Genomic DNA, 17,074 nt, shown 5'->3' on the forward strand with positions numbered 1-17,074 from the left:
ACAAGAGCGAAACTCCATTAAAAAAAAAAGTTTATTAAAATAAATAGGGTAGATTAAATCACTATAGTAGAAACTGAGACTCTAGGAGCCAATAATTTCTCAGGTAGGGTCTATCAAACTGAAAAGAATCAAATATTTCTATGTTCTGAATATATTTTCACACTGAGCATGATGATTGGAAATGTATTACTGTTCTCCAAAGCACTGAAAAAGACAGAAAACCTCTCAATTCATTTTATGAAGCTATCATAAACTTGATAATAAAATTGAACAAAAACAGTACATGTACCACAAATGAGAAACCACAGAACTCTGGAGTACAATTGTATTTATGGCTGCAGATGAGAAATCCTACAGCACACTAACAAAATGAATGTGTTGGCATTAAAAAATAATAAAATACGGTGCTATAGACTATTTGTGCCCTCCCCAACCAAATTCAGATGTTGAAGCCTAGTCCCTAATGTGAGGGTGTTTGGACACAGAGCCCCTTAGAGGTAATTAGGTCATGAAGGTGGGGCCCTCATGAGTGAGATTAGTGCTCATATAAAAGAACCCCAAAGAGATCACTCATCTCTTCTGCTCTGTGAGGTTGCAGAGAGAGGAAAATCATCCATAAAAAAAAAGTAATTCCTTACAACAACTGTTTTAGGTAATATTATGGGTTGAATGTTTATGTTCCCCCAAAATTTGTATGCTAAAGTCCTAACCCCCAATGTGATAGTATTTGAGGGTGAGGTTTTGGGGAAGTAATTAGGTTTAACTAGGTCGCTAGGGTGGGACTCTCATGATGGAATTTGTGCCTTTAGAAGAAGACAAAGAGAAAGCGAGAGATCACATAGGAAGAAGTCAACCTTCTGCAAGCTGAGAGGAGAGCCCTCCCCAGAAACCTACCTTGCTGGCACCCTGATCTCAAACTTCCTGGCCTCCACACCTGTGAGAAATAAATGTCTGTCCTTTAAGCCACCTAGTCTATGGTATTTTGTTATAGCAGACTTAGCGGATGAAGACCAGTAGGTGCTATAAATTGAGTATTCCTTAGCCGAAGTGCTAGTAGGGAGTGGTGGCTCACACCTGTAATCCCAGCACTTTGGGAAGCCAAAGCAGGTAGCTCACTTGAGGTCAGGCGTTTGAGATCGGCCTGGCCAACATGGTGAAACCCTGTCTCTACTAAACTACAAAAATTTGGCGGGCACCTGTAATCCCAGCTACTCGGAAGGCTGAGGCAGGAGAATCGCTGGAACCCAAGAGGCAGAGGTTGCAGTGAGCTGAGATCGCACCACTGCACCCCAGCCTGGGTGACAGAGGAGCAAGACTCCCTCTCAAAAAACAAACAAAAAAACCCAAAGTGCTGGACCTCAGGAGTGTTTCAGATTTCAGATTTTTTAATATTTGCATATATATAATAAGACATCTTGGGGATGGGACCCAAGTCTAAACAGGAAATTCATTTCCATTTCATGTATATCTTATTCACATATCATGAAGATAATTTTATACAATATTTTCAATATTTTTGCACACCCATCATATAGGATAAGATGTGGGATTTTCCACTGGTAGCATCATGTTGGCACACAAAAAGTTTCAGATTTTAGAGCATTTCAGATTTCAGATTCTCAGATTAGGGAGGCTCTATGTGTATTATTACTTCCGTTTTACATATTTGAGAACCACATGCAAGTGAAATAATTAGCCTAAAATAATAATGACTAATACGTAACAAAGGCAGTCTTGGAACCTAGGCTATTTGGTTTCAGAGTCTACAATTTGAACCACTTTAATCTCAATTTCTTTCTTTCCTCCTCGTTGTTACAATTTTAAAATAATTTAATAATAAAATTCAGTGTGAAGTAAATCCCTGGTAATTAGAGTGGGAGTTAGGGAAAATTTAATGGGCAGCTGAATCTGTTACAAATAATATTTACTTTTAAAAAAGTAATGATTTTACATTTTATTAGAACCACTTTAATATGAGTTTTTCAAAAATTCTCCTGCTCCTAGAAGTTTCCTGTATTAGACATATGTGTCAAAAGAATTATTTAACTAAAATAAGTCCTACAAGTATTACGAAGGAGATAAAATTAACATTGTTTATTGAGGATTAAGATTGTCTTTCTAGAAAAAAGAGTAGAAACATTTGAAAAGCAATAAAAGTAATAACAGCATTTACTGAGGTATCCAGTTATCAAATTAATATAAAAACAAGTAGCTTCTCTATACAGTAGAGATAGCTACTTAGAATTATATAAAGAGGGGGAGGAGGCAAAATAATAATAAAAAATACATAAAGAAAATATAATCACATTAACAATAGCAATGAAAGTATAATAAGAACTAATCTTAACAAGAAATATAACAGATCTATCTTAGAAATATCACAAACTTGACTAAGGGACATAAAAGATGTTAATAAATCAGGAGGCATTTCATGTCTCTAGATTAGAGGCTTCAATATTTTAAAGATGTCATTTCTCCTCAAATTAATTTATATATTTAATACAATCCCAATTAAAATTTGATGAGATTTTTGTTTGGAACTTGACCAAATGACTCCAAAGTTCATTTAGAAGAATAATTGTGTTAGAATAGTCATGAAAAGACTAGGAAAAATGAGTAACGAGATTGACTTTTCCTATTTGAAATTAAATTATGACTGTGGTGTAGTACCAAAGTAGTCAGATTTATAAAGCTAAAAAATAGTCCAGAAACTGAGCTAAGTATGTGTAATAATTTGGTATACATTAATTGTGGCAGTTAAAATATTAGGGAAAGAATCACCTATTTATTAAGTTGATTATTCAATAAAATATGACCGGTAGCAAGTGTACAGGCTTTAAAAAAAAAAACAAAAAACACATTCAAGCTTTGTACCCATAATAGCTACAAAAATAAATTCTGGATATCTCAAAGTTTTGAACCAAAAAAAGAAACTGTTACATGCCAGAATATATAAATAAGTATTTATCTAATCCTGTGACGGTGAATAACTTAAAATGTACAGACCCAATGGCTTAAAGAAAAAGATTAATAATGCCTTTGACTATATAAAATTCCGTAATTTGTGAATGGCAAAACCAAACCTTGATCCACTTATCCATCTAAATACCATAAGCAACATTAAAAGGCAAACTCTAAAAATATTTTGCAAGAAATATTACAAACAAAGATTTAGTTTTCTTAATCTTTTAAGCGCTCCTACAAACCAGTAAGATAAAAAGGATATTCCAATAGGAAATGATCCAAGGACAGATTTGGCAATTCATAGACTGCTATATACATAAGGTTTTAGCATTTAAAACATGCTAAACCTCACTAGATATCAAGGAAACATAATTAAAACATCAGTGAGATGACATTTTGTTATGAGGATTATTCTAGCAAACTACTTCCTAGAAAGTTTGTTGTACCAGGTTGAATTCGGTACCAAAGTATATGAGAATACCCATTTACCCATGCCCTAGCCAACACTGGTTACTATTTCAATATTTTTCATTATTTTAAGCCTAGTAGGTTAAAACTGTTCTTGTAAAGCTTGAATAAAGATTCACCGCAGGTACTGTTATGGACAGATTCGCACCTGAACTAGTTAAAACTATGCAAAGTTGGCATAGCTGATCCAATTTCACAATGGTCTGTTCTGTTTCTGTTTTAGATGGTTGCAACCATTTCTAAACTGAGCTCCCGACCAGAAAACAGGTTCTTCTTCTGAGACATTCATTCTCTTAGAGAAAAGGAGTGACATTCCGGATGCCCACCAGCAGCAGATGAACAGCAGGATCTTGTTTACCATGGAGAAATGTTGATTTCATATTTGTCTGTATGTGTGAGATGAATGCTGGGCATGATTTACTTACTCCAGAAAGTGTTGCCTGTAACGTGGAGACACAGGATGGTTTAAAAGGCAGAGTAATCACAGCACACACTATTCATCTTCGGCTGCCTCTGAGAACTGTGAGGGAGCTGATTAACTCTTGCAGAGGCTGGCTGCTGGGAGAAGCTGTCAGTTCCCACCTCTGTGTGGCTCTGTTCTCCGTAGTTCCTCATTGGCATGAGGTTTTCTGATCCCTCATACCCAATTTTAACCCAGAACCTCTTTGGATGGGGTTGAGAATTAAGTAATTCTCTTTTCTGAGTTAAGACTGATGATATTCCACATTGCTCACCCTCATACCATCGCCACTTGCCACCAAATCTGGAAACCTGTACTTTCACATTGATTGAAGGTTAGTTGTCTTGCCTAAGACAAATCCTTCTTTTCCTCTTTTAGATAGGCCTGTCTATTCCATGATTCAACCTTGGTTCTTTCATCTTAGTTCTGATTGACTCCCTTGGTAAATACCAGTCTTCCTGTGGGCTGAGACCACTGTCATCCTTATTTCAGAGCGAGAGACTTGTTGCCCTGCATGGTCCATTCAAGAACCCAAGACTAATCCAAGGGGCCGAAATCTTGTTGCCAAAGGACAAAATTCCTTGGATAACCTTTGCCTGTCTAACTTTCTGTCACTTCATTTGAAATCTTTGCTGCTATTTTAGTTGTTCGATTTGCCCTTTAGTGTCAGCCAGTAACTAAAGGGGCCAGCTGTGCCTCTCAACTGTGAATTGTCTATCCAGATAATGTTTTGGTGACCCTCTATGTGCCATTCACTTGTCCAGTCCCTGACACCACAAAAGTAAATAATACATACAAGTTGCACCCTTCATTGTGATGACATTCTAGTGGAGGACACAAATATGAAATAAGTACATCACTGTAAATAATATCACATCAGAGGAATAAGTGCTATGATGAAAACAGAACTGGTTAAGGGTTTAGAAAGTGATGGGGTAAGTAGGTAACATTTAATAAAATGATCAGGAAAGTTCTCTGGCTATTTGAAGAAGCATGACATTTGAGCCAAAACTTGAATGACAAGAACAACTCAACTATGAGAGGGCCTAGGAGAAGTGAATTTCAGGGAGAGTAGACAAGAAGTGAAAGCCATGATCTGCAAATGAGACAAAAGCAGTTAGAGGTACGGAAAGAAGGGTAGCATGGCTGAAGCCAAAGGAGTGCAGAAAAAAGTGTGTTAGATTAGTTTGGAGGGGTCAGCTAAGGCAGGTCATGCAGGCCATGGGAAGAAATTTGGTTTTTCTCTCAAGTGCCTTGGGAAATCTTTGGGGGAGTTTCCAAATAGAAAAGTGGTGCATCTGATTTACCAGCTACCTACTGACTTCCTTTCCCCTTTCAGCCTGGAGGGTACCATCATGTCCAATGCCCTGCACTCAACCTATGACAGTGGTTTGTTTTCATATATGGACAGGAGTAAACAGAGGTATCATTGAGGAGGGCTCGTGACTCATTTCAGCTTATACAATTACAATGCTGTCACCATGGCACATCAGTCGGCAGTGACTGTGGTCCATTAGCTGGGGTTCAGTTGGAGCTCAGAAAATCTTCAGAGAGGAATGTAGTCAGACAGGAGAGTCAGAACTAAGGAAGACTGCTGACTGGAATGCAGGGAAGAGGGTGGCTATAGAAGAAGATCATGGATGGGTCTGTGGGCAGTACTAACTTGCAAAGGTCAAGCTAGTATTGTCCAGGAGGCAAATCCAGGCAAATGCAATGCTAGAGGCTGAGACAGGCCACGGAAGGGTTATAGTGAGCCTACTTCTCTGGCAAGAAATAACAGCAGATTGCCGTCCTCTTACTGGGAGAAGCGCATTTCCCAGAGCTGCTCTATCCTATGGTCTATTAGGGGTAGATACCCAGGATAGTGCCTATGTCCCTACTTCAGTTGTCAGGTCACATGCACTTCTTCTTGGCCTGAACTCAGCTAAAGGTGTGAAAATAGTGAGTGTAAGGTAGGAGTCAGTGAAGGTTAGTTTTACTTAGAGTTGGATGGAATGTGGCTTTTTTAAAAATCAGAATTTTCCATCTCAGGACTAGGAGGAATTACAACATTTCTGGTAGCTGGATTCTGGCCTGTTGTTTCTTAGGACTTAAAAGTCTACATAAAGTCTCTGTGATCCTGAAACTTGGAAGACAACATATGTGCAGATGGAAGAAAGTGAATGACACTGCTTGAATACGTATTATATGTCATACTTAATACTAGGGATTTTACATATATTATTATAGTAATTTTCAATATTTCTAGGTGATGGGTAAAATAAATTCATTTTGTACCTAAAGAAACGCAAGCTTAAAAATATTAATAAACATACCCCAGAAGAAACAATTAGCTAGCTGCCAATAAGTGATGGGTCAGTAGAAAATTTGGACTTGAAGACGGGCATTCTGAAGGATGTGGGCCATCTGGCTTTCACACCTTTGACACTGCAACGTTGATTCCTATGGTTGGTCACTTTGGCTGGTGAGGAGAGGGAGAATGTTCTATCCACCCCCTCTGGCACTTTATTGTGTAACTCATTATTATTATTTTTTCATATTTAACTCTCCAAATGGTGATGTCTTATCTCCTCAAGTTGATTATGATAGCTTAGAACACAGTGACATTGTCTTTCTATCCTTAGTAACGCTTTTCCTTGAATGAAATCTCAAAAATGTTTCTTACTGATGGATTGACAGTTCCTAAGTATGATCAGTTAGGTCAGTTTTGGTGGTGTATCCTAGACATCAGGGGAGGGGAAGGACTCTCAGGTGACTAGAATACATAATCCAGAGAGCATCTAACCCACTAGAGACAGTGAAGTAGTGGAGTTAATTGGATGCATGCATTGAAATGCCCAATAATTTAATTATACTCTTGCTACACTAAGAAAAACTAGAGAAAAAGCATAAAGGAAAAAGAAATTATTATCTTAGTTTACCATTTTCTGGCCTTTTCCTATGTTTAAAAATCTTTTTAGATCTTGTCTTTTCACTTCCCCATTTATCCTGCTGAATTCTGGGTCCCCGGAGGTTCTCCAACAATGTTCCTCTCTAGAGTAAAGACTTGTGGAATAGTAGGGCTACACTCATACCTAGACTGTGTTTCACCATGAATTGCTTGTTTGAGAGGTTTGCTTTATACAAATATGAATCTGTTAGCACCTAAAGGCCAACAAAATGTTAGCCATAACAGGATATGCTATGTAATTTTTTGGAAAAGAAAGAAAACAAGCCCTTTCTACTTTTTTATGCATGATAACTAAGTGATTTCAAATAGTACCAGAATTTCTGTTTTTAAGATCGATTAGAATATTTTCTCTTTGTCACTCTTGATACCTAAGATGATGGTTTAATATTGTTCACCCTGTATACTGATGACATTTTTTGTTTGATTGGCTTTTTGTCTGATATTTGGTTTTGAAAGAAAATTTTATGGTTTTGTTTCACGAATAAATTATTGTTTGATGTTCCACTTTTCAGAAGGTTGAACAAATAACCATTCCAGATATTGTACTCTGGCTTTTTCCATGTTCGCAACTACCCTCTCTATCAAAACTCCTTCAGTTTTAGTTTAAAAATTAATTTAGTATCCCAGGAAAGATGAAAGGTGAAGGGGAGCCAGGAAGAAATATAAATGCCTCTTGTGTTCTAACCATGACCTCGTGTTGCTGGGACCATGAACTCACAGATTGGTCACTGTGAAATTAAGCACAGGGAGGCCTGGGACCTCAGTCTCCCAGTAAATGGGCGTAAGCCAACACCACATCATTTCCTAGGAAACTCAAGGCAAGACAAAATGCCTTAGAATGGCCCACATGTGGAGTTGGCCCACAACACACACAGACTTACAGTCCTATCTGGATTTTAATGAAGAAGTGAATTTCTAGACAAGAACAGGGAACAGCTGCTCAATGTTACTCCACAGGTTGGTGTGAAAAGAAAGTGAACAAGTTAGGGAAAGCAAATACAGGGAAGACAGGAAAAGATTTAAGCAGACACAGGCCTTGGAAAGACATTTGACTTACTTAAGAATTCTGTGTTTCTGCATCGTCCCCCCACGGCTGGAGTCTCAGGGCCTGCTCTGTCACACATGCAAAACCAATCTGCTCCCGTGACATGCAGCATGAAAGTTCATCTCCTAAAACTTTACACGCTATTGAAAGAATATAATAGTGTTAAAGAAAAGCTAATTCTGTGATCCTTTCGCATCGGGCTACAGATGGGATGCCATTTTCAAGGGACATTTTTTTGCCCCAGTTCCCATCAAATAGCTCCTGAAATAGGCATGATACAGCCCCCTTGAATAAAATAAAATACCTTATTTAATTGCCTGAATGACACTCGGGATTGTGCTGCCAAAGCAAGCCCAAACAAGCCCAACCAGAGGCAACATCAAGTGGGGGGGAACTTGACTCTGAGGCAGCTCCAGCCCCAGCCCTCACTGACTGCCAGCCCAGGCTGATGGAAATGAAAACAGGTCTGGGAAATGCAAATGAAATCTGTAAAGGAGCTGAAAGGAGAAGAAACCATTTCCCAGGGTAATGAGCTCGCTGATTGCAAGGATGGCACCTCGGCCTGGCCTTCAGAACTCAGCCTTTACACATGGAAGACAGGGTCAGGGACTGGTGAGACAGGAGGGGCATCTGACCAGCCACAGCCACCAATTCTGCTTACCCACGTGCTGCCTCTATATGCCCCTTTGGCTCCAGAATTCTGGGTCCATCTTGGTTTTCTCTGTATATTTCTGCCATTTGTGAGGATTTGCCCAGGGTCCACAGCATTTTTACTACTGCAAGGGCAGTAAGGCTTGGATCTTCCAGGAGACCCCCAATTTTATTTATTGGTTGAGCTCATCCTAATTTTAAACACTGTTAAAATCACAAGAACACCATCTACCTGTCCTGTCTGTGTCATCTGTTGCTAGTCTCCAAGGAGCTTAGATGAAGAAGTTGTGAATTATACTGCTTTGTGGAGGATACATTTTTTACATGGAAACATACATTACACTAAACCAAGTGGTGATTTTTGCCCAGAACATATCTTGCAAGAACTCCTGCAACAGAATTATATTAAAAAGATTTGTAATCAAAATGCACAATATTTCACATTAATCAAATATTTAATCAAAATGTACAATACTCCTCAGTGTATAAAGCTGGTACATTCTCTGCTCATCCCAGCCTTCTTTAGAATATCAGACATTATCAGACATTTTTAACATGGGCTTTCTCCTGGTCCTTCCTTTTTCCAACAAGGTGCTTTGGCCCCTCCCCACTCCTCTGTAATTTAAAGGCTCTTCTATCCACTGATTTAGAGTAGCTATTTCATCTGCCTCATATTTTGGGACAAGAATTTAGAACAAGTAGTTATTTGGGAAGTAATCCCAGGAAACACTAACAAAGGATTGAGGAAGTAAGACAAGGAAAGGAAAAGGCTAATAAAAGGTGTGTTACCAAGTAGATAACTACTGTAGATAACTGAAATGATTCCTGCTGGGGAACTCTGGGAGCCTGTGTAGAACACCTGCTGCAGAGTTATCCCACCTGAGAGGCCAGCCACCAGTGCTACTTTTACATCAATCCTCATTATTCATTAGTTAAGGACTGCTGGAGAAGGAGCATTAGTTCTCCAGCACTTCTGACCCAATGAGCACATGGGCATAGTAGAGTTTAGTCACCAAGAATAATCCTCAGGCAAAGAGATTCATTTTGCTGGTGGCTGGCTGTCAGGCATGATAATGTAAAGCCCAGGGGAACGAGGGGAAGCACTGATAAACCTACTCTCATAATCCCAGCAGAATTCTCTTTGGCAGACAAACAGGGGGAAGAACTTTATTTCTCTACATTTGCCATCTAATTTCTTTCTTTCTTATCCAGTCGTTCTTTGCTGTTCAGAGATATCTTCTGAGAAGCATACCATCACTTGCATCAATGGACTATTGAAAGGAGGTTCTTAAATGTAGATTCATATTGACAGTCCGTGAAAAGTCTCTGGCTGGGAAGACAGTGTCAAGGTTCCCATTTCCATGTAGATCACCCCAGCCCTGAGGTGCCCAGCTGAGAAGCTGGTGAGGGCAAAGCTGCAATGTATGCTGTGTTGCGGGGCTGCATCTTCTTGTAAAAAGGTGTGCGTTGCTTTTTCTCAAAAGGCGCTGTCCACTCATCAAGCATGTGTCCAGACAGAGGAGGTGTTTGTTGTAATTTGCATAAAGTTGGTGCTGTATCAGCTGCATGCTTACACCACTTTATGACCCAGGTTCTTAGGGTAATTGGCTATTAGCAATGAGCTCTTTCCAATGGGATCAGTGGAAATCAGGGAATGAAGTTCTGAAAATATTCGCACAGACATTAAAACATCACAAGCCCTGCCATGACTGCAAGGCTTCCTGCAGGATTTTACCTGAAAAAAATAAACAGTTTCACCAAGGTATTAATGCAAAGGGGTGAGGCAGGTACAATCTAGGTATAGCATGGACACCTTTGTTTTTCAAATCAGGACACGTGAGTCTCAGTAGGTACGTTATGGGAAATTCTGAAGAGACTGTTATAGAGTGTCTATGGCTTCAACTGTGTGCTGTTGAGGATATTGTGACAGGCCGGGGAAGGAAACATCCCATGATTTTTTCCCCATGGATTTTGACAAAGGAGAGTAATAATTTGCCAAAGTGGAAAGAGCCCTGAAATAGAAGTCTAGAGGCAGGACTATTCCTAGTTTGGCCTTAAAATAATCATAACTTATGAACCAATGATTTCATAGCTAAGTATCAGTCCTAGAGAAAGAAGCTAAAATGCAGACAGGGATTTATGCACAAAAATGTTTATTACAGCATTATGTGCAATAAAAAACCTGGAAACAGTCAAAATACCTGGTGGTTAAGCTATGGTTAATTAATGCAATTAATGTTTGAAAAGAATTTTTAATAACGTGGAAGAGTAATGGTAAGTAGCAAAGTAGAATACAAGGCCAGTATATAAGGGTAGGGTGTGGGGAGGAGTGGAAAAAAGGCTGAGGGGAAATGTGCCAAAACATTAAGATATTTTTGCCTGTAGATAATGGGATTATGAGTGATTTCTTTTTCTGCTTCTTATTTTTTTATACTTCCATTTTTCTACGATTAAGTATCCTGCACAATCTGAAAAAAATAGCAAAAGAAAATTACTGTTATTCTAGCTGTGGAATGCCGATTCGGATTCTTAGCTCTGATACTTGTGGAGTATTCGAGCCTTTGGTTCAGTGCAGAAAGGGCCAGGGCCTGTTTGAACCCATGCTGTGATATGCAGTTTAGAGTTTTTAGGGAGTTACCAGTGCTTCATCCTCATAATGAGCAGCACCAAAGATACTGAGTGGGAAAGAGCCTTCATTATAACATATATGGATATGATATCTAATTCTGGTTACCCTTCGATTCTGTTGAGTTCTTTTGGGCATTCTATCTGAATGCAATCAGTTCTAATAGATCTGCAAAAATTGAGTTCAGGGATCTGTAAGAGGGAAAAGCTTTCATCAGGTCATGGTGAACTTATTTAGATATTGCCTGATACCGTGGACTCTCTGGGATACCAGCTTGTACCTATCTATGACATCTCTATTTTAGCTCACTATAGTTGCAATGTTGACAGTTGAGTTGGGTTTTGAAGGGCGAATAGGAGTTCTCCTGTTCAATAGAGAAGCACTGGGGAGCAGGCATTTCTGGCAGAGAATTGCATTTGCATAGACAAAAGGCTTTATTCAAGGGACACTGCGGGGAGGAGTAAGGAGCTTCATGTGACTGTGTAGGCTGTAAGCTTTGGGGAATGGAATGGGAATAGCAAAAGATAGCTAGTTGGAATCAGGTAAGAAGAGAGGACTTCCAAGTTCCACTTAGGAGCTTGAATGTTATCTTCAAGGTAAAGAACATCTTTTAGCAGAAGAGGGACCCTGATAGTTGTTTCCTACATTGGTTATTCACATTGTGTTATCATAAATTTTTATGTTTGCAGCCCACATTTCCTTTTTTTACCCATGAACTCACTCTTTTAAATTTAAATACTGTATATTTAGCTTGAACCTAAACAATAAAGTATCATAGGCTTAATAGGCTAGTTATTCCTTTCAATATATTAATAATATACCTATTAACATAAAGACAATCTTCTCATGTACTACCTTAACTCACTTTGCATATATATAGCACTCTGGGGAAATACTGTTACTGCTCATTCATTCATTCATCCATTCATTCACCCAATAACAATTTTGAATACCTACTATATGCCAAGGGATGATAAAATAGCATTAGAGACTATGAAGATGATTTTTAAACCATTATGAAATTACGATACAGTTAGATGAGTATATGAATAAAGGGACTATATTTTTTAAAGATTCATGTAGAAATACTATAAGACATGGTTTATAGGTAACAAAACTGGAGACAGAAAGATTTGTCAGAAGGTTCCTGCAATGGCCCAGGTCGAAATATGACAAACACTTGATCTAGGATGCTGGCAGAAGAAAATGAAAAGAGGAAACACATGTGAAATATTTTTATACGGTAAAAATCAACAGGCCTTGATGAGCCATTTGGTGCGTGATCTCTCCTGAGGGGAAGCAAGAGAGGAAGGCATAAAGGCTGACGAAGTGTTTTAGTTCACATGTTCTCTTCTTTATCTGACACCCCTAAGGGAGCTTGTCTGGCTCAGCCTCCTTCCCGTGTATCTTCCTGTACTTCAGAGGCCTGGAAAACTAACAACTGCATGTCCCAGACTATCTTGAAGTTAAGTTTTCCAGCAGCAAAATGCACTCATGCAAGACTAGAATTTGGAAGTGAGTTAAGCAGGGGGAAAGATGTGGCAAGGAAACATCCATTTTCTTCTGGAGTGGACCTAGATGCCACAGCATGGCTTTGGAGCTAACACTTCTGGCCAAGGCTTGTGCCCCATTATTGCTGCTCTATGGGTATGAGTCTAGGGCTGGCAATTGGCCCAATAATTTCCTGATTTTTCTTCTTGCTGAATGACACAACAGACAGAACAGTTCTCTCAGTGGATCACTTTGGCATTGTCACTCTAGAATCATCTTTGGAGGCCCACCTGGGGCCCGCTCCTCTAGCCCTTCCACTGATTTTGTAAACACCCTATTTCCTTTATTAAATTTCTCTCTTTAAAATAGCTAGAATGGGGTTGGAAGTAGTGGCTCACACCTGTAATCCCAGCACTTTGGGAAGCTGAGGAGGGTAGGATCACTTCAGCCCGGGAGTTCGAGACCAGCCTGGGCAACATAGTGAGATCCTATCTTTATAACAGAAAGCAAAGCAAAACAAAACAAAACAAAATCTCACAAATTAAAATAGCTAGAATGGTTTCTGTTTTCTGCCCCCAAACCTTGACTGATTCCACTACTCAGAGTCAGATTTAGTCAAAGACTGTCTTACACAACTTAGTATTTGTGTGCATGTGAATCCCTTATACTCAATTAGTCTATGAGGTCCTTGGAATTTGCCTTTCTTAGCAACTATCATTAAACTTATTTTGAAGAAAGCACTATTTGTCTTCTTGATTCTGATTCTGAAAAGAGGTTAGAGTCACAAAGGCAAAATAGAATATTACTGACTCAAGAGAAAGCAGTCCTAGGACCACTAGCAGGAAAAAGATGCTCACTTTGTGGGTATAGTCTTGGTCATAGAAGAGAAGCCTCCTGTTGTTTAATCATCATGGTGACATTGGATTGAACCATAGTGGAGATGAGGGGAGGACACATGACAGATTTTAGAGTTCTGTGAAGTCTGCTGCACATCTCTTGTTGGAGAGAGGAAAGGGGCCCTTCCACGACTGTTACTTCCAAAGGCTAACATCTCAGCAGGGTAGGAGCTTGTCTAATGAGCCCATAACAACTAAGAGCAGTGTGGTTCTTGACCCTGGCTGCCCATTGGAACTCCCTGCTGGCACTAATGACCTGCCCTCAGAGATTCTCATTTATTTCATTTAGGAGAGGTCTAGGAATCACTAATTTTAAAAGCCCCCAACACGTTTAATATAGCAGGGTTGAGAACAACTGACCTAGTGTTCAAATGTTTTGCCATGCAGACAGTCATAGTGGCGTTTTGTATTTTGTAATAATTTCTTATATCTCTATTGGACTTATTGGTTAGTCTGCATTTTCATTTGTGGCATTTTACATTTATACTTTCTCATTCTCATTTTTTTCCTTGTTCTATCTTGTCAGAAAAGTTTTTATTATTAATGTTTGGGTTTTGTTTATGCTATAATTTAGCTACATCTCACAGATTTTGACATGTAGCTTACTTGTAACCACTTAGTTCTAAATATTTTCTATTATTATAATTTATTTTCTGACTCATGAATTATTTTTTTAAATGTGTGCATGTGTTTATTTAAAATCTATTCATATGGGTGGTTACCTTCCCTTTTTCTTTTTTTTTTTTTTTAATTATTTTTGGCCTCTTTGACAAATATCTCTCCATTTTACCCACCCTCCAGCCCTTGCCAACCACCATTCTACTCTCTGCTTCCCTGGTTCAACTTTTTCAGATTCCCTGTATAAATGAGATCATGTAGTATTTGTCTTTCAGTGACTGTTTCATTTAGCATAATATCCTCTAGGTTCGTTTATGTTGTTGTAAGTAGTAGGATTTCTTTCTTTTGAAAGCTGAATAGTATTATATTGTATTTATATATGTGTGTATATATATATACACACACACACACACACACACACAGATTCGCACATATATATACACAAGCACATACATATACACATATAAATACATATATCTCATATTTTCTTTATCCACATATCTATCAGTGTGCACTTAATTAAATCCATATCTTGTCTATTGTGAATAACACTGTAATAAACATGGGAAAGCAGATATCTCTTCGAGATACTGATTTTATTCTCTTTGGATATATACACAGAAGTAGGATTGCTGGGTCATATGGTAGTTCCATTTTTAACCTTTTCAGAAACGTCTATACTTTTTTTCACAACGGTTGTATCAAATCAGATTCACACAATAGTGTACAAGTGCTCCCTTTTATTCACATTCTTGCCAACACTTATCTGTTCTTTTTTTTATCATAGCCATTCTAACAAGTGTGAGGTGATGTCTCATTGTGGTATTGATTTACATTTTCCTGATGATTAGTAACGTTGAACATTTTTTCATATACCTGTTGGCCATTCATATATCTTTTTTAAAGAAATGTCTATTAAGGTTCATTACCATTTTTTAAGTGGATTATTATTTTTGGCATTAAGTGGCATTTTGATATTTGGTATTAATATTGAGCTCCTTTTATATTTTGGATATTGACTCCTTATCAGCTGTATGGTTTATAAATATTCTCTTTCATTTCACAGGTTGTCTGTTCACTATGTTGATTGTTTCCTTTGCTGTGCAGAAGCTTTTTAGTTTAATGTAATCCTATGTGTTTTTATTTTCTTTTGTTGTCTGTGCTTTTGGGGCATATCCAAAATAATCATTGCCCAGACCAATATCATGGAGCTTTTTACCTATGTTTTTCTTAAAATAATTTTACAGTTTCAGGTCACATATTTAAGCCCTTAATCCATTTTTAATAAATTTTTATAAATGATGTAAGCTAAGGTTCTAATTTCATTATTCTGCTTGTGGATAGCCAGTTCTCCCAGTACCATTTATAGAAGAGACTATTTGTTCCCCTTTGGGTATTCTTGGCAGCTTTATCAAAGATCAATTGATTGTAAATGTGTGGATTTATTTCTGGGCTCTCTATTCTGTTCCACTGGGCTACATGTCTGTTTTTATGTCATTAACATACTGTTTTGATTCCCATGGCTTTATAGTATGTTTTGAAATTGGATAGTGTGATGCCTCTAGTTTTGTTCTTCTTGCTCAAGATTGCTTTGATTATTTGGGATCTTTTGTAGTTCCACATGAATTTTAGAGTTGCTTTTTCTATTTCTATGAAAAATGTCATTTGAATTTTGATGGAGATTGCATTGAATTTCTGGAATACTTTGGGTATCATGAACATTTTGACAATATTAATTTTTCCAAACCACCAACAATGGATCACTTTCCTTTTGTTTCTTCTTCAATTTCTTTCATCAATTTTTTATACTTTTCAGCATACAGATTTTTTCCCTTGATTAAATTAATTCATAAGTATTTTATTTATTTTTGATGCTATTGTAAATGGAATGTTTTCCTTAAATTTTTCAAGTAGTTTGAAGTAGTTTGTTGTTAACGTATTGAACCAATTGATTTTTGTATATTAATTTTATATCTTGCAACTTTACTAAACTCGTTTATTAGTTCTAACAGGGTTTTTGTTGTTGCAGTCTTTGGAGTTTCTCTATATAAGATTTTTAAATCTGCAAACAGAGACAATTTAACATCTTTCTTTCTGATTTGGATGCTTTTTTTTTCTTCTTCTTCTTTTTTTTTTTTTTTTTTGCCTAATTAATCTGGTTAGGACTTTCAGCAGTAAATTGAATAGAAGAGGTGAGAATGGGCATCTTTGTCTTATTTCTTATCATAGAGAAAAAAGTTTCAGCTTTTTACCATTGAATATAATGTTAGCTGTGGATTTTTCATATATGGCCTTTATATGTTGAGGTACATTCCTTATATACCTAATTTATTTACAGTTTTTGTTATGAAAGGAGTTTCGAATGCTTCTTCTGCATCTATTGAGATGATTATATGATTTTTATTCTTTATTCTCTTAATGTGGTGTGTCACATTGATTGATTGATTTGCATATGTTGACTATTCTTCTATCCTAGGGGTAAATCCCACTTAATTATGTAGTGTTGTGTTGAATTAGGTTTGCCAATACTTTGTTGAGGATTTTTGCATCTATGTTATTCAGGGATATTGGCCTATAATTTTCTTTTCTTGCAGTGTCCTTATCTGGCTTTGACATCAGGGAAATGCTAGCCTTGGAAAGTGCATTTGAATGTATTCCTTCCTCTACAATTTTTGGAAGAGTTTAAGAAGGATTGATATTTATTTGTTTTTAAAAGTTTGGTAGAATTTACAGTAAAGCCATCAAGTCCTAGAGTTTTCTTTGTAGGGAGATTTTTTTTTTTTTAGACAGAGTCTTGCTCTATAGCCCAGGCTGGAGTGCGGTGGTGCGATCTCAGCCCCCTGCAAGCTTCGCTTCCTGGGTTCAAGCAATTCTCCTGCCTCAGCCTCCTGAGTAGCGGGATTAC

The sequence above is a fragment of the Theropithecus gelada genome, chromosome 14 (genome assembly GCF_003255815.1).
Source record: "Theropithecus gelada isolate Dixy chromosome 14, Tgel_1.0, whole genome shotgun sequence".
Taxonomy (NCBI): Eukaryota; Metazoa; Chordata; class Mammalia; order Primates; family Cercopithecidae; genus Theropithecus; species Theropithecus gelada.